Here is a 16,355-nt window from a genome sequence, read left to right as displayed (position 1 = left end):
GCTCCACCTTTAATCTCTCTCCCTCGTTCTGACAGCTCCACCTTGCAGCTCTTTTGTCTCTTTCTAATCTGTCAGTTTTATTAGCTGTTAAGAGACGGTCTGTCTCCCTATATATGCTGTAGGTGAGAACAACATGAAACGTACAGTAATGGATTCTAGGTGTACTGGAGGGCCAAGCAGAGTCAACATGGTTTGGAAAGAGTTGTGGGGCTTTGAGACTTGAAAAAAGTACACTAGTTAATGTAAAATGTATGTGTGAGACAGCAAGAGAGAGAGAGACAGAGAGAGAGCCCATTGCCCTTTATGGTTGTGAGGTCTGGGGTCCGCTCACCAACCAAGACTTCACAAAATGGGACAAACACCAAATTGAGACTCTGCACGCAGAATTCTGCAAAAATATCCTCAGTGTACAACGTAGAACACCAAATAATGCATGCAGAGCAGAATTAGGCCGATACCCACTAATTATCAAAATCCAGAAAAGAGCTGTTAAATTCTACAACCACCTAAAAGGAAGCGATTCACAAACCTTCCATAACAAAGCCATCACCTACAGAGAGATGAACCTGGAGAAGAGTCCCCTAAGCAAGCTGGTCCTGGGGCTCTGTTCACAAACACACACTACAGAGCCCCAGGACAGCAGCACAATTAGACCCAACCAAATCATGAGAAAACAAAAAGATAACTACTTAACACATTGGAAAGAATTAACAAAAAAACAGAGCAAACTAGAATGCTATTTGGCCCTACACAGAGAGTACACAGCGGCAGAATACCTGACCACTGTGACTGACCCAAAATTAAGGAAAGCCTTGACTATGTACAGACTCAGTGAGCATAGCCTTGCTATTGAGAAAGGCCGCCGTAGGCAGACTTGGCTCTCAAGAGAAGACAGGCTATGTGCTCACTGCCCACAAAATGAGGTGGAAACTGAGCTGCACTTCCTAACCTCCTGCCCAATGTATGACCATATTAGAGAGACATATTTCCCTCAGATTACACAGATCCACAAAGAATTCGAAAACAAATCCAATTTTGAAAAACTCCCATATCTACTGGGTGAAATTCCACAGTGTGCCATCACAGCAGCAAGATTTGTGACCTGTTGCCACGAGAAAAGGGCAACCAGTGAAGAACAAACACCATTGTAAATACAACCCATATTTATGCTTATTTATTTTATCTTGTGTCCTTTAGCCATTTGTACATTGCTAGAACACTGTATATATATATAATATGACATTTGTAATGTCTTTACTGTTTTGAAACTTCTGTATGTGTAATGTTTACTGTTCATTTTTGTTGTTTTTCACTTTATATATTCACTTTGTATGTTGTCTACCTCACTTGCTTTGGCAATGTTAACACATGTTTCCCATGCCAATAAAGCCCTTGAATTGAATTGAATTGAATTGAGAGAGAGACAGAGAGACAGTCAGAGAAAGAACAGAGAGAAACAGAGACAGAGACAGAGAGAGACGGAGAGAGAGAGAGACAGAGAGAGAGACAGACAGAGACAGAGAGAGTGAGCGAGAGAGAGACAGAGAGAGACAGAGAGAGAAACAGAGCGGGAGAGAGAGAGAGAGAAACAGAGAGAGAGACAGAGAGACAGTCAGAGAAAGAACAGAGAGAGAGAGAGAGAGAGAGAGAGAGGGAGAGAGAAACAGAGACAGAGAGAGCGAGAGCGAGAGAGAGAGAGAGACAGAGAGAGAAACAGAGAGGGAGAGACAGAAACCACGGTAAGGAATGTCTAGGATGTCAGCTACTGTAGGAGGAACATGTGCTATACCGGCATGTAGGTGTGCTTCTTGTCACACTCTGGTACTCTTCCATCCCTTCCACACACACAGTCCTGTTCTGCTCTAACAAACGCAGCACTGTTCCCCCCAGGTCTTAGAACAAGGACAAACTTAGTAGCACCCAGTTTATGTCTCTAATATCAGACCACTTACAGAAGTGGAAAGACAAATCCAGAGGAGAAGCTCCTGCTCTTTACTACAGTTACATAGAGTAGATGTTTTATCACGTCCTGTCTGGGGCTGGTTGAGGTGGTTGTGATAAACTACATTAGTTTACACAGATATTTAAGAGAATGTAAAGACGGGGCTTGGTTTTTATAGAGAAGTCAGATGTGTCTGTACTTGTCTGGAGTCTCTAGATCCTCTCCACACACACACACACATATAAACACACACATAAACACACACATAAACACACGCATACAGTTTGTACCAGTCTTGAGGAACATTTGGGACGACCTGTTTTTCCTGCTTTTGTTTTTGGGATCTTAAGGAAGAGATTTGAAGACTTATCAAAGATGACTAAAAGCCCTGGGGTGTTGACTCAACACGACACAAAGCTACAACTGCCAAGGAACATGTCCATGGTGAATTGGTAATTGCAAATCGTGTCAACACACACACTGCGTGAGTGTGTGTGTGTTTGTGTGTTTTAAACAGACCCAAGCCCTATGGCTGTGTCTCACTCTCCACCTCTCTCTCTAACCTGCAGGCCTGTCATATCTTTCAGCAAATAGTGATGAGCCTCTTGAGTCTCTTCCACTTAGCTGCAGGTGTGCCAGGGGGAGAGAAGGGCTCTTCTACAGGCTGCAAACACACACACACACACACACACGCGCACACACACACGCACACACGTGCACACACGCACGCACACACGCACGCACGCACATACACACACACACGCACAAACACACAAGAGAGTATGTCGAGAGAAACAGGAAGAGCAAGGCCCAATCTATCCTCAGTCCTCCTCCTTTTCCAATATCCCTCCTCCTTCCAGGTACCCGAGTCCCCCCCCCCCAACCGCTACCCTGTGTCATCCCTTTGTGGACCCCAACATAGTGATAGACCTCCCCATGTCTAACTGGAGCTGTAAACAGTAGTGATAGACCTCCCCATGTCTGACTGGAGCTGTAAACAGTAGTGATAGACCTCCCCATGTCTGACTAGAGCTGTAAACAGTAGTGATAGACCTCCCCATGTCTAACTGGAGCTGTAAACAGTAGTGATAGACCTCCCAATGTCTAACTGGAGCTGTAAACAGTAGTGATAGACCTCCCCATGTCTGACTGGAGCTGTAAACAGTAGTGATAGACCTCCCCATGTCTGACTGGAGCTGTAAACAGTAGACACCTCTGAGATTGGGTAGCTGTATGTATGTATGTATGTATGTATGTATGTATGTATGTATCTGACACACATTAACTCCTCCACACACACACACACACACACACACACACACACACAGGAACACAAACACACACTCCTAAACACACATCTGTCATATTAGTTAGCCACACAGACTCCTCGTTAGCACACTGACCTTGTATGTGCCTGTGTCTGACCAATAAGACACATACACTAGACACTAAACTACACACTAAACTACACTACACACACACGGCTGGATCACCTCACCAGCCCATCGTTAAGCCAGTGAGGAGTTATACTGTGGAGATTTAGAAGCAAAGAAAAGGGAAGGAAAAGGGGGATACTTAGTCAGTTGTACAACTGCATTCAAACCAAATGTGTCTTTCCGCATATGAACTTACCCCTCTGAATCAGAGAGGTGCGGAGGGGGCATTAATCGACGTCCACGTCATCGGGGCCTGGGGAGAAGCTGTTGTTGGGAGTTAACTGCCTTGCTTAAGGGCAGAACGGCAGATTTATCCACCTTGCCGGCTCAGGGATTAGAACCAGCAACCTTTCGGTTACTGGCCCAAGGATGGACTGAGAGGGGGGTATTCATCCATTGGTGTGTGTTTGTGCGTGAGTGTGACTCAGTTAAGTTTTCGTAAGAATAGAGTAAACAAGTGAAAAATGAAAATGTGTGTATTGAGGGAACTGGTGTGTAACTAAGGAGGGAGGATTGTGGAAGGGGAAATGACAGATGATGTGTAGGTTACTGAACCTTTAGTGTTTACTCTCTCACATAACTGTTTACTCAAACTCCTCATGGACCCCTGGAGAGACAGAGAGACAGACAGCCAGCCAGACAGAGAGACAGACAGACAGACAGAGACACAGAGAGAGAGACAGAGAGAGAGACAGGCAGACAGACACAGAGACACACCGACACACAGGGAGAGAGAGAGAGAAAGAGAGAGAGAGAGAGAGAGAGAGAGAGAGAGAGAGAGAGAGAGAGAGAGAGAGGGAGAGAGAGAGAGAGGGGGAGAGAGAGAGGGGGAGAGACTAGAGAGGGAGAGAGAGAGAGAGAGAGAGAGAGAGAGAGAGAGAGAGAGAGAGAGAGAGAGAGAGAGAGGGAGGGAGAGAGAGAGAGACAGAGAGAGAGAGAGAGAGAGAGAGAGAGAGAGAGACAGAGAGATCTAAGACTGACCCTCCGTTCACTCCAGTCTCCTTCACAGTGTTCTGGTAAAGTTTTCATTTAGTCTACGTGTTGATAAAGCCATTTAGCTAGTGACCTCTGTTTGTTCCCAGAGACAGACACATTCTGGGTGGAAGTTGACAGATCTAAGGGTCAAATTACCCTCCCCAAATCCTATCCTTAAATATTAGGAGGTCATAAACTGAACTTTAATCAGAGTGTGCAGTAAAACTTTTAACACACACACACACTATGTAGGACCAATAACTTCACACACTCTGCTTGCTCTGAGAGAAGTGTTGACATGTTACTTATAGTGAAGCCATGGAGGCATCTGCAATGTTTGGTAAGGGACTACAAAATGATGTCATTCAAGACCTTCTGTGTCGTGTGTTTGTTTTCATTCATACATGACTTAGAGTGAAAAAAGAGGAGGGAGAGGGAGAGAGAGAATGAGGAGGGAGAGAGAGAATGAGGAGGGAGAGAGAGAATGAGGAGGGAGAGAGAGAATGAGGAGGGAGAGAGAGAATGAGGAGGGAGAGAGAGAATGAGGAGGGAGAGAAATGAGGAGGGAGAGAGAGAATGAGGAGGGAGAGAGAGAATGAGGAGGGAGAGAGAGAATGAGGAGGGAGAGAGAGAATGAGGAGGGAGAGAATGAGGAGGGAGAGAGAATGAGGAGGGAGAGAGAGAATGAGGAGGGAGAGAGAGAATGAGGAGGGAGAAAGAGAATGAGGAGGGAGAGAGAGAATGAGGAGGGAGAGAGAGAATGAGGAGGGAGAGAGAATGAGGAGGGAGAGAGAGAATGAGGAGGGAGAGAGAATGAGGAGGGAGAGAGAGAAATAAAATACATAGTCACTTCTCACCTACAGTATACAGACATAGACCACTACTCTGTTTGTGTTCAATCACACACACACACACACACACACACACACACACACACACACACACACACACACACACACACACACACACACACACACACACACACACACATGACCAGAATGTGAATTCGAACTGATGCTACTGATAAACGTCAATAGCCTACAGCAAAATAGTCAATTGATTCAACACGCTGACACTCAGGAACAGTACAGCTCTGTTGTGGTTTATACAGAGAGATCTGTATTTAACAAATACCACCGCTATCTCTATCTCTGCTGTTATCTCTGTCGGAGAGGCTCCGCCTGGGATACATGACCCTCGGTGGAGCCCTCCATCACAGATATCTATGCTACTAGAATCAGAGGTTATATAAAGCACAATGTGTTTACAGTGTAGGGTCTCTATGGTGTAACTGTGGTTTTGTAAAGGATTTTATCATCAGATCAACTACACACAGCAGTCACACTCATGGATCGCAAAGTGTGCGTGTGTATTAGCGTGTCTGTCTATAGACCGAGTGTATCATAGTAAAGGTTGTTCACACACTGATAGTGATTGCAGACTGTTGAGGCGTACCTGAAAGAACGGCTCCTGGTCACAGATAAATTCCTCCGATATTAAACAACATTCCAACCCATGTTATTCTGGATCAACACACACACGCACACGCACGCACGCACACACACACACACACACACACACACACACACACACACACACACACACACACACACACACACACACACACACACACACACACACACACACACACACGCGCACACACACACACACACAGACACACAGAGAATTCATAACTACATATCTAGCATTAATATAATCTCAGGACAAATCCATGTTCTATTTGTGACTGTCATCATGTCTCTCATCATAACAGCCCTGCAGTCTGAACAGTTAGGGTCAAGCCTTGGTCAGGCAGTCTAAAAGCCATCAAGTCATTAAAGTCCTTCATCATCGGTCTGTTCAGTATTTTCTGCAGCTGATTGACTCTCAACAGACTGCAGTGTGCTAGCTGTGCTTGTCTTGGCTGTACAAAGTGTCTGTGCTCAGCCTCAGAGGAATGTCTCATTTTAACTGGACAGCATTGCCATTGAAGACCAGCGACTTAGTCCAACTTAGACATCTCAACTTTGCCTTACCTTTGTCTCTCCCTCTCTCTCTCTCTCTCTCTCTCTCTCTCTCCCTTTCCCTCTCTAGTCTCTCTCTCTCTCTCTCCCTTTCCCTCTCTAGTCTCTCTCATTCGCTCTCTCTCTATGAAAGGGCATCAAGTGCAAACCCACACATAACTTCCCTCTCCTCTCCCCCCGGTGTGTAAAACGCTGTCGTTGCTTAACTTCTGATCCGTTCTCCTTCACTTTGAAGTGGCTACAGCTCTCATCTGCTAACAACATGGCCAAGTTCAAAGATACCACAGGCTCAGGGAGCCACTGTAGTGTGAGAGGAGAGGAGTATGTGAACAGGGAAGTCAACAGGGGTATTCTGGGAGAGGTGCTTCCATTTTTGGACTTTTAAATGAAAAGATTGAATGGTGACCACTTTGTTGTAGTTTGAATCCCAGATCGCCCCTTTAAGTATCCTGAAACAACCTTCAATACTTTTCCCCCAAACTTTAAAAAACACTTCTTGTTGAGACAAAGGTCTCATTCAAGTCCTTTAACGTTCAAATCAAATCAAATGTTATTAGTCACATGTGCCGAATACATCAGGTCACCCTACAGTGAAACGCTTACTTATGATCCCATAACCAGCGATGCAGTTTAAAAAAAATACAGATAAGAATAAGAGATAAAAGTGACAAGTAAGTAAAGAGCTGCAGTAAAATAACAATAGCGAGACTATATACAGGGGGGTGCCGGTACAGAGTCAACGTGGAGACTATATACAGGGGGGTGCCGGTACAGAGTCAACGTGGAGACTATATACAGGGGGGTGCTGGTACAGAGTCAACGTGGAGACTATATACAGGGGGGTGCCGGTACAGAGTCAGCGTGGAGACTATATACAGGGGGGTGCCGGTACAGAGTCAACGTGGAGACTATATACAGGGGGGTGCCGGTACAGAGTCAACGTGGAGACTATATACAGGGGGGTGCCGGTACAGAGTCAACGTGGAGACTATATACAGGGGGGTACCGGTACAGAGTCAACGTGGAGACTATATACAGGGGGGTGCCGGTACAGAGTCAACGTGGAGACTATAAACAGGGGGGTGCCGGTACAGAGTCAACGTGGAGACTATATACAGGGGGGTGCCGGTACAGAGTCAACGTGGAGACTATATACAGGGGGGTGCCGGTACAGAGTCAACGTGGAGACTATATACAGGGGGGTGCCGGTACAGAGTCAACGTGGAGACTATATACAGGGGGGTGCCGGTACAGAGTCAACGTGCGGAGGAACCGGTTAGTTGAGGTAGTATGTACATGTAGGTGGAGTTATTAAAGTGACTATGGATAGATGATAACAGAGAGTAACAGTGGTGTAAAGAGGGGGTGAAGAAGGGAGAAGAACTTGACTCTCTTTTACGTGAGTAAACAAACAAACACATTATACTGATAGAAATGGTAAATGTTCCAAGTTGTATGGTGATCATACAGGTATGACTGGTATGGTGTCTACTATACCTGAAGGAACAAATTATAACTGAAGTCACACACACACACACACACACAAACCCCTCGACCCTAGTCCTTCTTCCCTGCCAGTTTCCTGCCTGCCAAAACTCCTACACCCCCAATCCTGCCCCTCCGCCCAACACACACACACACACTCCTGGACCCTGCTCCTTCCACCTCGTCAGTTCCCTGTCCTGACCTGTGTTCTGACTGGCCCCTCCAGCTGCACCCCCCCCTCTGACTTCTGACCCCCTAATCCGCCTGCCACCCATAGGGGGGAGCAGGAGTGGACAGAGGTATGAGAGGTTTGGAGAGGGGGGGGGAGCAGGCCGGAGTACAGGAACAAGCAGCTAACAGCTCTTAATTTATCGTAGAAAGGAGGGGTCACTGAATGTGCCTGCCTGTTCAATGGGAGTCTGACAGCTGGACATCGGTACAGAAAGTAACAGAACATTTCATTGCAACGCATGTGTGTGTGTGTGTGTGTGGGGGGGGGGGGGGAAGTGGTGTGTGTGTGTGTGGGGGGGGGGGAGTGGTGTGTGTGTGTCAAGTCTTAATGTCCACTTGCAATAACATCCCAACAGTCTATTTTCCTGCTGTTTGTCTAAACACAGGGCTGTATGAAGCTCTGAGTCAGGTCAGGCTGTTGCCAAGGGAAACACAGAAAACACTTACCACGAAAGCCACATATACATACCTCAACACACTCTGTCATAACTGACACAAATATGCACACTGAACCATCAACTTCCCAGTAAGCAAAAGAGTGGCTCTACCTTCTGTTTCCCAAGCGGCCTCTCTCATCACCTGTTGTGGCTGTAGTTGTGGAGCTGATCTGAGCTAGAGAGACAAGGCCTTTGAAGTGCTCTGAGAAGACCCTGTAGCCTCAGGCTACTGTCTGTCTGAGTGTGTATACAGGGGACCTCTGAATGGGGTGTGTGTGGGGGGGTGCGTGTGTGTGTGTGTGTGTGTGTGTGTGTGTGTGTGTGTGTGTGTGTGTGTGTGTGTGTGTGTGTGTGTGTGTGTGTGTAGGATTGAGGGGCTATTGTATGGGATGAAAAGGCATGTGTGTGCACAACCCAGACTGCGCCCTTGGGGAGAGGGGATTAGGGCTGGGGGTCAAAACTGAGAGAGGGGTGGAGGGAGTCAAAATAACTCAGCCTCTGGTATAGTATAAGACTAGTCTGTAGACTGATCAGGTATCTGAATATGCAAATGTCTCTCCCTCTCTCTCTACCTCTCCACCTATCCCTCTCTACCTCTCCACCTATCCCTCTCTACCTCTCAACCTATCCCTCTCTATCTCTCAACTTATCCCTCTCTACCTCAAGTGAGGAGCGCCAAAGGTTCCTCTCTCAGAGTAGTACACTGAGGAATGTAATGAGAAGGCTACATGTGTCACGCTCAATACCTTCCCACTAGACCCCTGGATTTACCTAACACGCTCCGAGGATGAGGGGGGGAGGGTTTTAAGGAGGTGCACCACAAGGGAGCAAGGGGGAGCGACCCGTAAACCTCTCCCTAGGGGGTCTGGGTTCTGAGAATCATACGTTCCCCTCCGATGAAAATGTCAGTGCCGTGTTAGACTAACGGTACAATTCATAGAGTGTCAGGAAAGCTGTCAAATTAAGATAATTCATTGTGGAAAGGTAAATACACTATTAAAGAGCAGTGGAACGTGTCGGCTATAGGCTCAATTCCACAGGTCAAAGAAAAGGTCAATTCTAACCACCTCCCAGTCCAACCAAGGAGCATCAGATCAAGAACAAATTGTCGGCAAAAACCCATTCAGACACTCATTGAGGACAACGGACATATTCAATATTATAATGTTACTTCCTGTTTGGCTCTTTTGGGCATTGAAGGAGAACAATGGACATACGATGCAAGTCATCTATTACTGTATCAAAACCTGTCTTTCTCAGCATCAGGATGATTTATGTTGGGTTCGGGGAGACACTCGCTGTTTTATCACACATGGTGACAACTTCCTTAAACACTCTAAACACTCCCACATGAACCAGAGCCCCATCCCTCTGTCTGTGTCTGCACAGCTGCAGGTCAGTAGACTGGACTGAGACTGGAGAAAGAGCAGAGAGGTAGGGAGAGACAGCGAGGGAGAGAACAGAGTGGCAGCGATAGAAAGAGCAGAGAGGTAGGGAGAGACAGCGAGGGAGAGAACAGAGTGGTAGCGATAGAAAGAGCATAGAGGTAGGGAGAGACAGCGAGGGAGAGAACAGAGTGGCAGCGATAGAAAGAGCAGAGAGGTAGGGAGAGACAGCGAGGGAGAGAACAGAGTGGCAGCGATAGAAAGAGCAGAGAGGTAGGGAGAGACAGCGAGGGAGAGAACAGAGTGGCAGCGATAGAAAGAGCAGAGAGGTAGGGAGAGACAGCGAGGGAGAGAACAGAGTGGCAGCGATAGAAAGAGCAGAGAGGTAGGGAGAGACAGCGAGGGAGAGAACAGAGTGGCAGCGATAGAAAGAGCAGAGAGGTAGGGAGAGACAGCGAGGGAGAGAACAGAGTGGCAGCGATAGAAAGAGCAGAGAGGTAGGGAGAGACAGCGAGGGAGAGAACAGAGTGGTAGCGATAGAAAGAGCATAGAGGTAGGGAGAGACAGCGAGAGAGAGAACAGAGTGGCAGCGATAGAAAGAGCAGAGAGGTAGGGAGAGACAGCGAGGGAGAGAACAGAGTGGCAGCGATAGAAAGAGCAGAGAGGTAGGGAGAGACAGCGAGGGAGAGAACAGAGTGGCAGCGATAGAAAGAGCAGAGAGGTAGGGAGAGACAGCGAGGGAGAGAACAGAGTGGCAGCGATAGAAAGAGCAGAGAGGTAGGGAGAGACAGCGAGGGAGAGAACAGAGTGGCAGCGATAGAAAGAGCAGAGAGGTAGGGAGAGACAGCGAGGGAGAGAACAGAGTGGCAGCGATAGAAAGAGCAGAGAGGTAGGGAGAGACAGCGAGGGAGAGAACAGAGTGGCAGCGATAGAAAGAGCAGAGAGGTAGGGAGAGACAGCGAGGGAGAGAACAGAGTGGCAGCGATAGAAAGAGCTGAGAGCAAGTCCAGATAGAGGGAGAAAGAAAAGAAAGACAGGGAGAGCAAGATCGTTGAAACGGAGAGAAAGAGACCCTTTGGTCAGAGATAGACAGAGATACAGCGAGAAAGAGAGAGAGAGAAAGAAGGACCAGAGCTCAAGGTTGTTTTAATTCCTTAATGGTCCCTAACAAGGGGAACCCAGAGTAAAAGCTGCCTAACAAGGGGAACCCAGAGTAAAAGCTCCCTAACAAGGGGAACCCAGAGTAAAAGCTCCCTAACAAGGGGAACCCAGAGTAAAAGCTCCCTAACAAGGGGAACCCAGAGTAAAAGCTCCCTAACAAGGGGAACCCAGAGTAAAAGCTCCCTAACAAGCGGAACCCAGAGTAAAAGCTGACCTGGAGGACCTAGAGGGAGCACCACCAAAGCACCACAGGGCACAGTTAAGCCTGGCTAAGATGAGAGGATTTACACTACTGCTCCTGTTGTTGATAACACTACAACCACACACAACCACTTCTCATTTTCTAATAGCTGCTTTGCACTCTTTAGTTTAACACACACACACCAAACAAAGTCCTCTTCACCTTGTACCTCTTAGCTTCCATCATGGGGTTATTAACTCAATCAGGGGTCCCCCTATTTAGTTGTCATGGAGGCATGACCCGAACACTTATTAGCTGACCCCTGGGATTAGTCCAAGACCAAAGTGTTTGGGGGGGGTGGGGGTAAGTAGGGGGATCTCACAATGATGTATGTGTGTGTGTGTGTGTGTGTGTGTGTGTTAGCATCTTTGACGTTCTTTAATTAAATTGCTGAGACACCAAGTCAGGAATGTTTGCTTCCTCCCTCACTCTCTCTGCTGATCTCTTCCTCCCTCACTCTCTCTGCTGATCTCTTCCTCCCTCACTCTCTCTGCTGATCTCTTCCTCCCTCGTTCTCTCTGCTGATCTCTTCCTCCCTCGCTCTCTCTGCTGATCTCTTCCTCCCTCGTTCTCTCTGCTGATCTCTTCCTCCCTCGTTCTCTCTGCTGATCTCTTCCTCCCTCGCTCTCTCTGCTGATCTCTTCCTCCCTCGCTCTCTCTGTCCCTCCATCTCGGTCTTTACTTTTCCCATCTCTTCATAGACTTCAGTTTGTTTAGGTGCCCTTCCTGGCTGCCTCGCTGACTTGTATTTATCTAGCATGCTTTATTACATCTCTACACACAAAGTCATTGACATAGAGGCCTCTGAATAACATTAGGGAGACTTGAGTAGTCAAGGTGATTCTTTCTCAAAATCACAAATGTGCTATTCTCAAAACCACAGCAATAATAGCATTTTTAGAATTTGGATTTGATTAAGTTGTTATTACCATGCCATTACTATTCTATTGTATACAAAAAAGACAAGTCAACCTAATCCAATCAGGTTAAAGTTTAAATAAACAAAGAAGAGATGACAACCCTGGTCGATTAGTGAGATAACAAACTCTAATTGAATTACCTTTAAAACAAACAAACACAAACGGGATAAACCAACATCAACAACCGATAACACACCACCCTGACCTGCCTGCTGTGCTTCTAACTAACAACCCACTGGGCACAGACGTCAGTTCAACGTGCAGTTTTAATTTGGTTGAATTATACATTTGGTTGAGTTGTCAACTAACGTGAATTCAACGTGAAATCAACGACTGAGGATATTTAAATTATTATTATGATGGAAACAACGTCGGTTCCAGCAGTTTTTGCCTAGCTGGAACCGTATCTCTATTCTGCATGACTCTCTCTGTGAGGGTCTCTGGCTGCGCAGAGATTTTAATCTAGAATGGTGAGCTAGGCACCACACGGTAAAGATATTTTGACACGCAGATATAACCGACCATATCACATCTTGACAATGATCCACTTTCAAAGGTTTCTGTGGATGCGGTTTCGAAGTGAGATAGAAAAGAACTATGTTGGGGGAGAAATGTTCGGCCATATAAACCTTGGCTATAGGCTAGGCAGTGCTCGTTGCTCGTGGTGAGATCGATAAGCACGGATAATGGGATAGACATACATGACATATAGTATCCTACATCTTAAGAGGAAAAACTCGGAAATGTTTTAATATAACATTTTATCACAAAACTATTCTCGATTCTAATAAAGACACGCAGTGCCAAGCATTCAGCTCACAGACAGTAACCCAGAGAAATCCCTCTTATAACCTCCCCAAGCCATATCTTGCCTGAACAGTAAACACCGTCCGAGGTGCACTTTGGAGCGCACAGAACAACCTGCATAATGATTACGCGGTCTCCAAGCGGTCACAGACGAGGCTACTGGCTACTAGCCTACTTGTTTCCATCATAAAGTCGTACCAGAAGTAGAAGAAAGTTGTTCGTGAGAAACCTACCTGGCAAAATGAAGTCCCGAAATGTGTTCAAAACAGTGCTATTTCTTATCCACTTTATCGACGTGTCTATGAGGCTCAAATCCCTTTAATACAGTTGTATTGTCCACATACTTCAGAAAGATAGCCTATTGAAATCCCTGTGCAGAACATTTCTCTCTGCGTGTCAAAGTTGCGGTCCAGAAGTCTCCAGAAGTATGCCCCCTATGTCAAGCGAGTCCGGAGTTTTAACAATTGGAGGACGAGAGGCTCTAGAACTTTTTTTTAAAGTTGTAAATGGGAGGTGCGTTCTGGTATGAGCGCGAACTGCACTCTGCGCGTCCATGTTCCAGAATCTGGAGCGCAGAGATGGTAACTATAGCCTACACCTGTAAAAATATCAAGTGGCCATACCATATACGTAACAACATGGTGAAAAGGCTATGCGTCCGACCACATTACGTAATTTTGTTATTGATTCTCGATTAAGGGGATGTTATTGAACATAACAAGAATAAACAGATATTTTAAATACTCCACTGAAACTAAATCAGATTATTGCAGATTACTCATACAAAGTTGTTTGCCTATTTGAAGTATAATTCACGATATAAAATATGCACAAGTTCTGTATAAATTCAGTGGGTGTTTGTGACCACGTTTTCTTAATAATTTTCACAGACTAGGTCACTGAGGCTCGTCACTTCACGCAAAACACATGGGTTTAGGTTCCATTGTAGTCTCCTAGCTGGTATTTCTATATACGTGGTCTTCGACATGGAATACTCCTGCCCGTCACAGTCAATGAGCTGTCGGCTGAGGCACTAAATTAAACTGAGGTGGGGTGGTGGGGTATGGTCGGTGCACAAACAGAGGGAAGGGAGCAATAGAGAGAGTGGAGAGAGGGGGGAGAGGGAGAGGGGGAGAGTGTGTGTGTGTGTGTGCACGCAGTGGCGTGCATTCATGAAAGAGAGAGTTGGTGAACTAAGAGGAACTGACATCATGACATACTGATATGTCTTAGAGGCTAGAACATGTTCTTTATGACATATCTCTCTCTCACACACACACACACCTGTTGGACATTATATGAGATGGGGTAGTGGTTCAGACAAACTGTTACATGCGTGACCAGAGTTCTCCAGTCCAGATCCAGATGAAATCATGTTGCTATCCATTGTCTCCAATACACAACAAACTCACTAAGGGGTTAACTAGCTACATGCCTATTAACAGCTGAATAACTTATACCAACCAAAATCCTTTAATATACACTGAACAGAAATATAAATGCAACATGTGTTGGTCCCATGTTTACATGAGCTGAAATTAAAGATCACAGAAACGCTCCATACATTTCTCAAAAATGTTGAGCACAAATTTGTTTAGATCCCAGTTAGCGTGCATTCCTCATTTGACAAGATGATCCATCCACCTGACAGGTGTGGCATATCAATGAGCTGATTAAACAGCATGATCATTACACATGTGGACCTTCTGCTGGGGACAATAAAAGGCCACTCTAAAATGTGCAGTTTTTTCACACAACACAATGCCATGGATGTCTCATGTTTTGAGGGAGCGTGCAATTGGCATGCTGACTGCAGGAATGTCCACCAGAGCTGTTCATTTGAATGTTCATTTCTCTACCATAAGCCACCTTCAACGTCGTTTTAGTGAATTTGGCAGTATGTCCATTGGCCTCACAACCGCAGATCACGTGTATGGTGTCGTGTGGGCAAGCGGTTTGCTGTTGCCAACATTATGAACAGAGTGCCCCATGGTGGCGGTGGGGTTATGGTATGGGCAGGCATAAGCTACGAACAATGAACACAATTGAATTTTATTAATGGCAATTTTAATGCACAGAGATACCGTGACGGGATCCTGAGCCCCGTTGTTGTGCCGTTCATCTGCTGCCATCACCTCATGTTTCAGCATGATAATGCACGGCCCCATGTCACAAGGATCTGTACACAATTCCTGTAAGTTGAACATTTCCCAGTTCTTCCATGGATTGCATACTCACCAGATATGTCACCCATTGAGCATGTTTGGGATGCTCTGGATTGATGTGTACGACAACATGTTCCAGTTCCCGCCAATATCCAGCAACTTTGCACAGCCATTGAATATGACTGGCACTGTCACGTCCTGACCTTAGTTCCTTTATTATGTCTCTGTTTTAGTTTGGTCAGGGCGTGAGTTGGGGTGGGCAGTCGATGTTTGTTCTATGTTTTGTATTTCTGCTTTTGGCCTGGTATGGTTCCCAATCAGAGGCAGCTGTCAATCATTGGCTCTGATTGAGAACCATACTTAGGTAGCCTGTGTTCCCACTATGATTTGTGGGTAGTTGTTGTCTGTTGAGTGTCACCTTACAGAACTGTTTCGTTTCTTCCATTCACTTTGTTATTTTGTTTTGTGTGTTCAGTTTAATAAATTAACATGGACACTTACCACGCTGCATATTGGTCCTTCCTACTCCTCCTCAGACGACGGAGAGATTCGTTACAGGCACACCATTATTTTAGTCTTACTGAGATTCACTGTCAGGGCCCAAGTCTGACAGAATCTGTGCAGAAGATCTAGGTCCTTATATAGGCCCTCCTTGGTTGGGGACACAAGCACCAGATCGTCAGCAAACAGTAGACATTTGATTTCAGTCTGGTAGGGTGAGGACGTGAGCTGCAGACTATTCTAGTGCCCCTTGCCAATTCATTGATATAAATGTTGAAGAGGGGGGAGCTCAAGCGGCATCCCTGTCTCATCCCCTGGCCCTGAGGGAAGAAATCTGTGTGTTTATTGACAATTATGACTGCACACTTATTGTTTGTGTACATTGATTTTGTAATATCGTAGGTTTTCTTCCAACACCGTTTTCCATCAGTTTATACAGCAGGGGCCCAAGGCAAATTGACTCAAAAGCTGTTTTTGAGGCCTCCCGGGTGGCGCAGTGGTTAAGGGCGCTGTACTGCAGTGCCAGCTGTGCCACCAGAGACTCTGGGTTTGCGGCCAGGCTCTGTCGTAACCGTTTGCGACCGGGAGGTCCGTGGGGCGACGCACAATTGGCCTAGCGTCGTCCGGGTTAGGGAGGGCTTGGCC

General features: G+C 46.3%; 1 protein-coding gene across 1 annotated transcript in view; it reads right to left on the bottom strand.

Annotated features, from left to right (window-relative positions):
* The window catches only part of vasna (vasorin a), a 36,463-nt gene extending 22,900 nt beyond the window's left edge, over positions 1 to 13,563 (bottom strand). The window contains exon 1 of the mRNA XM_031833296.1: positions 13,278 to 13,563. The gene's annotated coding sequence lies outside the window, so the exon portion shown is untranslated. The remainder of the gene's footprint in view (positions 1 to 13,277) is intronic.
* Positions 13,564 to 16,355: the final 2,792 nt, after the last annotated feature.

Source organism: Oncorhynchus kisutch, linkage group LG1 (assembly GCF_002021735.2).
Source record: "Oncorhynchus kisutch isolate 150728-3 linkage group LG1, Okis_V2, whole genome shotgun sequence".
In the NCBI taxonomy this organism is placed as follows: domain Eukaryota; kingdom Metazoa; phylum Chordata; class Actinopteri; order Salmoniformes; family Salmonidae; genus Oncorhynchus; species Oncorhynchus kisutch.
The sequence above is the reverse complement of the archived record's forward strand: the minus strand, read 5'-3'. Positions and strand labels throughout refer to the sequence as shown.